The sequence below is a fragment of the Pristiophorus japonicus genome, chromosome 14 (assembly GCF_044704955.1).
Source record: "Pristiophorus japonicus isolate sPriJap1 chromosome 14, sPriJap1.hap1, whole genome shotgun sequence".
Taxonomy (NCBI): domain Eukaryota; kingdom Metazoa; phylum Chordata; class Chondrichthyes; family Pristiophoridae; genus Pristiophorus; species Pristiophorus japonicus.
In genome coordinates this window covers 21,403,126-21,412,769 of record NC_091990.1, presented here as the reverse complement: position 1 = coordinate 21,412,769, position 9,644 = coordinate 21,403,126, and the positions used below count along the sequence as shown (strand labels likewise).

At 47.8% G+C, this 9,644-nt stretch overlaps 2 pseudogenes; both read left to right on the top strand.

Moving 5' to 3' along the window:
• Nucleotides 1-2,694: 2,694 nt before the first annotated feature.
• LOC139280315 (U2 spliceosomal RNA) lies at nt 2,695-2,920 on the top strand (annotated as a pseudogene).
• A 1,395-nt stretch (nt 2,921-4,315) lies between these two features.
• On the top strand, nt 4,316-4,554 carry LOC139280368 (U2 spliceosomal RNA; annotated as a pseudogene).
• The last annotated feature ends 5,090 nt before the right edge of the window (nt 4,555-9,644 follow it).

The window sequence follows — 9,644 nt, the reverse complement described above, 5'->3', positions numbered from 1 at the left end:
CTGAGGGGGACCCAGCCAGACTAGGCCCAGGAGTTAAAATCTCCCAGGCCTCACACTGCCAATGTGCACAAACGGTTTGCCGCCCGCCTCGGCCCCTTCCCAGCACAAGTCAACACCCACCCTGAGTTCTTTATCTTTCTGTATATGTCTTTGCCTCTAGTTCGCTTTCTCGTGCCCTCTGACTCGCCCATTTTACATCTCCCCTCATTTTTATTTCTACTGAAGTCAGTGGAAAGAAAAACTTGGGAGAGAATTAACCGGACTGCCGACTCTCTACCGCCCGTTTGATCACGAGGTTGATTCCTGAGATGAAGGGGTTGAGCAGGTGGGGCTTCTGTTCATTGAAGTTTAGAAGACTGAGAGGTGATCTTATTGAAACGTATAAGATTCTGAGGAGTCTTGACCGGGTAGATGCTGAGAGAATGTATCCCCTGGTGGGGGAATCTAGAACTAAGGGACATAGTTTCAGAATAAGGGGTCACTCATTTAAAACTGAGATGAGGAGGAATTCCTTCTGAGGCTTGTGAATCTTCAGAATTTTCTGCTCCAGAGAGCTGTGGAGGCTGGGTCATTGAAAATATTTAAGGTGGGGATAGACAGATTTTTGAATGATAAGGGAATAAAGGGTTATGGGGAGCGGGCAGGGAAGTGGAGTTGAGGCCAAGATCAGATCAGCCATGAACTTATTGAATAGTGGAGCAGGCCAAATAGCCTACTCCTGCACCTATTTCTTATGTTCTTGTGTTTACGCTATCACACACATGTCAAGATTACCCCAGTCTCTCTCTCTCTCTCTCTCGGTCGCTCTCGCTATTCACTCTGCGCCATTCTGTGTCTCTTTGATGAGGATCGAAATTCAACCACAAAACTTTTAAAAGGAGGAACTAACTGGGAAGAATGTGATGGACTTTTAAACGTGAGCTGCGCCTGGAATCTGTCGTATATTGTTCGTGTTGCGGGGAAGCAGTGGAAAAAGAAAACCCCACTAAAGCCCTCGAGATGTGTTTAGTGCAAAATGTCAAGAATTAAATCCAGATTGTGATTAGGACGTGACCTCAGTCTGGTCACTGGACTACTTTTGTTTACGTTCGGCTCTGTTACTGAGCCAGATGTTGTTTCGAGTCGGGAGTCGTACCAGGCTGAGAGTTGCTATTTCCCACTCTTGTTAACAACAGTATGGGAGACAGTTTATCTTCGAACTGCTTCTTGACAACTGTTACATTGCAGCCTGAGAATAGGAATTCTTCTAAATTCTTCATTAATTGTTCCGTCAGTTGAAGAAGCGAGTTTGCGACAGTTTAAGGAATTAGAGATCCCACTGCCACTTTTTTCTTTCTTCTTTGCTCACCCTTTAGTTCTCCAGCTCCGTATCCCAGCATGCACTCTTCAGGCCATGGTCTACACTTTACCCATCATTCCCCACCCATCCCCTTATTCTCCCCTTCCTCTGCTCGACCATCGCGTCGATGACCCGAAAAGTTAACTTTGCTCCCTCTCCACAGATGCTGAGATTTCTAGCATTTTCTGTGTTTATTCCAGATTCCAGCATCTGCAGTATTTTGCTTTTGTATTAGTGTTCAAGCCATCATCTGCTTTACCCCTACACAATGGATTTCTCTTCCTAATTCTGTCTGCTTCATTACCTCACTTGTCACCTTCAAAACCCTCCTCACAACTTCCCTCTGTGACGGTGCATTCTCTAATGACTCTCCTCTTTTCAGTATACCCTCCCCCTTGGTATCCCAGCTTGGATCATTGCATTCAAACTGTGGTATGGGAACAGGAGGAGGCCACTCAGTCCCTTTGAGCCCATTGAGCAGCATGGAGGCCCGACCTGTGTGAGAACACCAGCGGCAGGTCGGGGCCATAAAAAGAGCAGCGTGGAGGCCTCGGGAGAAGCGTGGAGGAATACTACTTCAGGGCGCAGCGCGAGCTGGTGCAGGAGGGTGACGGCAGCGAAGAGTGACGTTATCAAGGTCCAGATCGGTGATTGGAGCGTGGACAGACACAGCAGGAGCGGCGAGGTCGGGGTGAAGGAGCGGCGAGTGACTGTAGAGGGATGTGATCGGGGCCCAGGAGAGGCGTGAGTTCGGGGCCCAGGGGCAGCACAGGCCAGCCCACACTGCGATATGTGTGTGCACTAGGTCCGTGTAGCAGAGCAGGTCTCCAGTCGTCTTGGATAACCCTTACCACTGGACCAAGTCCTAGCTCTGTCAAGCCTGTGTGGTGGCTGGTGTGCACTGGCCACCACACGTTAAAAAAGTCCACGCACAGGCATCTTCCACCCTTCAGGATGTAGTTCGGGATCTGGAATATTAGGTCCTTCATTGAAACACCTGTGAACTCATCCTTTTTTGGCATGGAAGCAAGTCATCCTTGTTTTGAGGGACTGCCTATGATGATAATGAGCCTGTTCCATCATTCAATTCATTTGCATCTTAACTTCATGTACCTGCCTTGGTTCTGTAACCCTTAATACCCTTGCTTAATAAAAAATCTATCCGTCTCAGTTTTGTAGTTTTCAATTGACCCCCAACCTCAACAGCTTTTTGGGGACGAGAGATGCCAATTTCCACGACCATATTTTGTGAAGAAGTGCTTCCTGACATCAGCCCTGCATGACCGAGCTCTAATTTTAAGGTTACCCCCCCTTGTTCTGGGCCCCCCCTTCCAGAGGAAATGCTTTCTCTCCCTATCGCTTCTCGGCCTTTTGGCTAAGATCATGCGTAACTGACCTGACCAGCCACCATGACCTCCGGGTGGTTTCTCAAGTGTAGTATCTATTCTTATCAGTTTAATATCCCCTATGGGGACATGATACTGAATTGATTTTTAGACAGGGAGCTGGATCAGGGGCATGCCCCGTCCACTCCATGCACCGACCTGGTATTGCAATATTTCCAGGAACAGTGCAACTTCGCCTCTCGGCCTTTTGGCCTAAGATCAAACACATTGGCGCAAAGTGATCTTTGGCGTTAGAGTTGATCTGGAACGAAATTGGATTAAAAAAAATTTAAAAAATAAAAAAAATAAAAAAACTGCTTTCTTTCTCTACCTTTATCAACTCCTTTAATCATCATAACCACCTCTTAATCTATTCTCGGGGGAATACATTGGACGAGGTGGATGGGGAGAGAATGTTTCTAGTAGAAGCCATAAATACAGGGCAGTTGCTAATAAATCCAATAGGAAATAAGGAAAAAATTCTTTACTTGAGAAAAATAGTTTTGATGCTTTTAAATGGAAACTGGAGGAGTACATGAGAGAAAAAGGAATAGAAAGATAGGCTGAAAGGCTGAGATGAGGTGGATGGAGTGGGAGGAGACTCGTGAGCAGTATAAACAGACTAGGGTATATGTGCTGTATATTCTATGTCAGACTCCCAGGCCACCTGTAATTTCTGCGGTCCAGAGGAGTCCGTGTTTCATGTTTATGTTGAATGTGCGAGGTTGCAGCCCCTCTTCCATTATTTGAAGGGGCTGCTCCTCAAATTCTGGTTGCACTTCAGTCCCACACTCCTGATCTTTGGGCACCCTGTGCGGAGGGGAGCGGGCAGGTCGGAAGGCCTCCTCATTAGGACTGCTCCTGGGCATGGCCAAGGTGGCCATCAACCGGTCCAGGCAGCATGCGATCGAGGGGGTCGTTCAGCCCGACTGCCTGCCTCTCGTCCGCAGTTACATCCGAGCCAGGGTGTCCCTGGAGATGGAGCACACGGTGTCCGCCGGAGGGACTGGAGTGCATCATCACCCCCGGGAACAGAATTTTAATTTAATATGGTAAAGTTCCCATGTTAATTTGGACATTTGCGGGTTCTAGTGCCCTCAAAAGTGGGTACTTGATGTAAAGTTCTTACAAAAATAGTTGTACATTTTATGTAACTATTCATTCTCGGGACCAGGCCAGCATTTATTGCCCATCCCTACTTGTCCTTGAGAAGGGGGTGGTGCGCTGCCTTCTTGAACTGGACAAGGCACGATGAAAGTAACCGAGTGGAGGGCTGGGAATAGACAAACCATCTCTCAGTCAAAGTCACTCACACCACAATGCTGGCTCCTGCTCGGAATCATTGCTCAGTGAGGACGCTGGAATGAACGTGTGGGATGAATTGATGCTGTTCATTCAGGTTCAACAGAGTGACTCTTGTGCGTTCTCTGCCTCCGTAGGCTGATGTCATAGTTTGACACATTGACCATGCCAAACCTTTCCCCACACACACTCACACACACTTTGCCCTTTATATAATCCCACACTTTTTTCAAGGCAGTGCCAAGATTGAAAAGAGTAGGAAAGAAGTCAAGAAGCATCATCATAGGCAGTCCCTTCTCGGCCTTTTGGCTAAGATCATGCGTAACTGACCTGACAGGGGAGTAGCCACCATGACCTCCGGGTGGTTCTCCCTGGATCAGGAAGGTATATGCTTGCTTTTTTGGAAACAGGAGGTGGGTGGGGTGGCTTGACCCATCCACCTCCACGGAGGTGTGTGGGGGACCTGACCCATCCACCTCCATGGCACGAACCTGGTATTGCAGTACTTCCAGGAACGGTGCAGTGGCTCTAGGCCTTTTGGCTAAGAGCATTGGCGCAGAGTGATCCTTGGCGTGTGCAAGGTGACCTCTGGCGTTTGTGATTTGACAAAGAATTGGAACGATTGGCTACGAATTTCAAAAAAAAAAAAAAAAAAATCATCATAGGCAGTCCCTTGAAATCGAGGAAGACTTGCTTCCACTCTAAAAGTGAGTTCTCGGGTGACTGAACAGTCCAATACGGGAATTACAGTCTCTGTCACAGGTGAGGCAGACAGTGGTTGAAGGAAAAGGTGGGTGGGGAGTCTGGTTTGCTTGTTTTCTGCATGCTCTCGGTGATGAGACTCGGTGCTTAGCGCCCTCCCGGATGCTCTTACTCCATTTAGGGCGGTCTTTGGTCAGGGATTCCCAAGTGTCGGTGGGGATGTTGCACTTTATCAAGGAGGCTTTGAGGGTGTCCTTGAAATGTTTTCTCTGCCCACCTGGGGCTCGCTTGCTGTGTAGGAGTTCTGAGTAGAGCGCTTGCTTTGGGTGTCTTGTGTCGGGCATGCGAACAATGTGGCCCACCCAATGGAGCTGGTTGAGTGTGGTCAGTGCTTCGATGCTGCGGATGCTGGCCTGATCGAGAACACTGACGTTGGTGCGTCTATCCTCACAGGGCATTTGCAGGATCTTGCGGAGACATCGTTGGTGGTATTTTTCCAGCGATTTGAGGTGTCTACTGTCTACTGCATAGACTGTGTATCACCAAGCTTTGGTTTAAAACCCTGTGGATTGTAAAATGAAGGGAAGACAGAGGGAGGTAAGGAGTTCCATAGTTTAGAGGATCAAGGAAAGACTCTTGCTTTCACCAGTGAAGATATAAAAAGACTGACATCCATGATAAACACAACTGAAAGAAATGAAACAATGTGGCTAGATCTTGCTTATTCATTGCTCAAAAGGCATATCCTCGTATCCTTCTATTCCTTTCTCCCTCATGTGTTTATCTAGCTTTCCCTTAAATGCATCTATCCTATTCGCCTCAACCACACTTTGTGGTAACAAGTTCCACATTCTAACCACTCACTGGGTAAAGAAGTTTCTCCTGAATTCGATACCAGGGACCGCCGAAGAGGGAGAAGAGATTATCAGAGGTGTTGTGATCTACATCCTCTCAGCTGTAGGGAGAAGGGAATCGGCTCCACTACCCAGAGCTAGGCCGGGCGGGGGAATCGGCTCCAGTCCCTAGGGTTAATCAGCTGGACTCTCTGCTCCTGATCACAGTCTATTGACAGAAGCCAGTGAGTGCATGTGTCTGGATGTTCAGCATTCGGGTTTAGTTTCTTTATCATTCTTCAGGATGTGGGCGTCGCTGGCAAGGCCGGCATTTATTGCCCATCGCTAGTTGCCACTTGAGAAGGTGGTGGGGAGCCACCTCCTTCAACCGCTGTGGTCCGTGTGGTGAAGGTGCTCCCACAGTGCTGTCAGGCAAGGAGTTCCAGGATTTTGACCCAGCAACAGTGAAGGAACTGTGATGTATTTTATGCCGATATATATCCTTATGATTTTTCTCCATGGTTACTTGCAGCAGTGTCCAGGAGATTAATCATTAATTCCATGGAAATCCTCTGGGTTGGCATCTAGCTGACTCCAGGAGGTTTATGAGTTCAAAACAAAAAATCCAGAATTTTCTGAAACTGCTCGCAGATTTTTCTCATACTCACTGTTTGTTCGGTTCAGAAAGAACTGGACTGATTTTACCCTCTTGGCCGGTGCATCGATAGTGTCACTATAGCCGAGTAATTGCCCTCGGAATAAGAAAGGCTGCAGTAGTTAACTCATCAGCAACCCTGTCCCTGCATTATGTGCAGGTCATTCCACTTGTTAAAGCACCAGCTGTTGTACTAACCCATGAGTCAGGACCTTCTAGTTTAATATACAGATAATGCTCTTGTCTAGACGTGCTTTTATCTTCAGTGTTAGGAGACTGAATCGTGCCTGTTAACGGGATCTGAAGACCAGAAATCCATGCAAATGTGCTTAAATTTTCCTGAACCTTTCCTCCTTAACCCTCTCCATCTCATCACCTTTTTAATAACCTCCTCAAAATCCATCTCTTCGATCAACTTTTGATCACCACTCCTAATCCCACCTAGTTACTACACGTTTAACTGTGAAGCACTTTGGGCCATGTTTATATGTTGGAGGTGCTATATAAATACAGGGGGGCCAAAATTCAGGCCTCCTGAACAGGCCTGTTACCGCCGGAAAGCAGCGGCCATGCAGCGGCTGACAATTTGGAGTCGAATGGCTGCCGCCAGCGAAATTCTCCTCGGTGCTTTTTCCGGCATCCCCACTTCCACCCCGCTGCTGCAGACCCCCCCTAAGTGCATCATCAAAGCACGGGCGGCCGATCTCCCGCACCTCAATCCAAATTCAGCTACAAAAGTCTTTGGGCCACCGAGCAGTGGCCCCGACAGTTTTTTTCAGTTGGTGCACTGTGTTTGCAGTGTGTGCGACATGGCTGTGTGGTCGCCATTTTTTTTTGTCGGCCGACTGCCAGTTCGGGCTGACAATTATGCCCCTGGGTTTGACAGGCAGCCTGGAACCCCCCCCCCCCCTCTTGGGTGCCAGGCCGCTGGCCCGGCTGAAACCCTCCCTGGTGGCCCAGTGGACCGAACAAAAATAATCGCAGAGTTCGCAGCGGCCCTCCCCTTTTAAGTGAAGGGGAACGACATCGTGACACACATGCGTCATGATGTCATCAGCGCTACGCTGATGACTGACAGCGGCGGAGACCCGGTCCCACCTCCACTTCCACCACTCTCGAGTGCTCACTGCCACACTACCGCCCCCATTATGACCGACCTCCGGTCCGCTCGGAAAAATATGACAAAGAGCTGAATTTCGCACAAGAGGCCACCTCATCCAATCATTGTGGGCGGTCCCTCGAACGAGGATGACTTGCTTCTACACCAAAAGGGATGAGTTTGCAGATGTTTCAATGAAGGACCCGATATTCCAGTCTTTGAACTCCAATTGAAGGGGTGGAAGATGCCTGTGCGTGGATTTTTTTTTAACGTGTGGTGACCGTTGCACATCAGCCACCACACGGGCTTGACGGAGCTAGGCCTTTATCCAGTGGCAAGGGTTGAACCAGGACAACTGGAGACCTGCTCTGCTACACGGACCTAGTGTGCACACATCGCAGTGTGGGCTGGCCCGTGCTGCCCCTGGGCCCTTGGCTCTTCTGGGCCCCGTGCCCTCATTTGCCGCACCTCCACCACGATCTCTCGCCGCTCCTCTGCCACGATCTCTCGCCGCTCCTCAGCCACGATCTCCGCACTAAACATTTGCCGTGCCACCGCCAAGATTACCTCATCCACAGCGGCGGTGAAAACACATCAACAGTGGTAGCTGCGATCTATTTCAGGCAAACCTGAATTTCTATCCCAGGATGTTGTTGGATTATCATCAACTCCGTGATTCAGAAAGAATCTGCTGTGTTTGTTATTTTTGCTTTCACAACACTAATCTTTCAGTTAATTCAGATTTTTTTCTCTCTGCTTTTACTCTCTGCTTTTACACTCTCTCTCTCTCTCTATCCCTTGCTCCACTTTTTACATTTTCTGCCCTTCTATTACATAGGAACAGTCGAAGGCCATTCATCCCTTTGAGCCTGTTCTGCCATTCAATTAAATCATGGCTGATCTGTATCTTAACTCCATTTACCCGTCTTGGCTCCATATCTTGATACCTTTAGCTGACAAGAAGCATTCGATCTCAGTCTTAGAAATTAGAATCATAAAATCATAGAATGGTTATAGCACGGAAGAAGGCATTTGACCCGTCGAGCCCGTGCCGGCTCTCTGCAAGATCACCTCCGCTAGTTCCCACCCTTTCCCCGAAGCCCTGCAAATGTTTTTCCTTCAGGTACTTATCCAACTCACTTTTGAAAGCCGTGATTGAGTCTGTCTCCACCACCTTTTCAGGCCGTGCAGTCCAGATCCTAAACACTCGCTGTGAATGTTTTTTTTTCTTTTGTTGACTTTGGTTCTTTGCCAATCACCTTCAATCTGTGCCCTCTTGTTCTCGAGCCTTCTGCTAATGGGAACAGTTTCTCTCTATCTACTCTGTCCACTCCCCTCATGATTTTGGACACCTCTGTCCAATCTCCTCTCAATCTTTTCTTCTCTAAGGAGAACAACCCCAGCTTCTCCAGTCTATCCATGTAACTGAAGTCCCTCATCCCTGGGATCATTCTTGTAAATCTGTTCTGCACCCTCTCGAAGGCCTTCGCATCCTTCCTAAAGTGCGGTGTCCAGAATTGGACACAATACTCCAGTTGAGGCCGAACCAGTGTTTTATACAGGTTCTTCATAATTTCTACGCTTTTGTACTCTATACCTCTTTCATAAAGCCCAGGTCCTGTAAGCTTTTTTATCCGCTTTCTCAACCTGCCCTGCCACCTTCAACGATTTATGCACACATCAGGTCTCTCTGTCCATGCAATCCCTTTAGGATTGTACCCATTAGTTTATATTGCCTCTCCTTGCTCTTTCTAACAAAATGTATCACTTCACACTTTTCTGCATCAAATTTCATTTGCCATGTGTCCACCCGTTCCACCAGCCTTTCTATGTCCTCTTGAAGTCTATCACTATCCTCCTCACTGTTCACTATATTTTCAAGTTTTGTGTCATCTGCAAATTTTGAAATTATGCCGTGTACACCCACATCCAAGTTATTAATATATATACATCAAGAAAAGCAGTGGTCCTAGAACCAAACCCTGGGGAACACCACTGTATGCCTTCCTCCAGTCTGCTAAACAACCATTCACCACTACTCTCTCTTCCTGTCACTTAGCTAACTTTGTATCCATGCTGCCACTGTCCCTTTTATTCCATAGGCTTCAACTTTGCTAACAAGCCTATTATGTGGCACTTTGCCGAAAGCCGTTTGGAAATCCATGTACACCACATCAACCGCATTATCCCCATCAACTCTCTGTGTTACCTCATCAAAAAACTCAATTAAGTTGGTTAAACATGATTTCCCTTTAACAAATCCGTGCTGGCCTTCCTTAATTAAGCCACACTTGTCCAAGTGACTGTTAATTTGTCCCTGATTATTGTT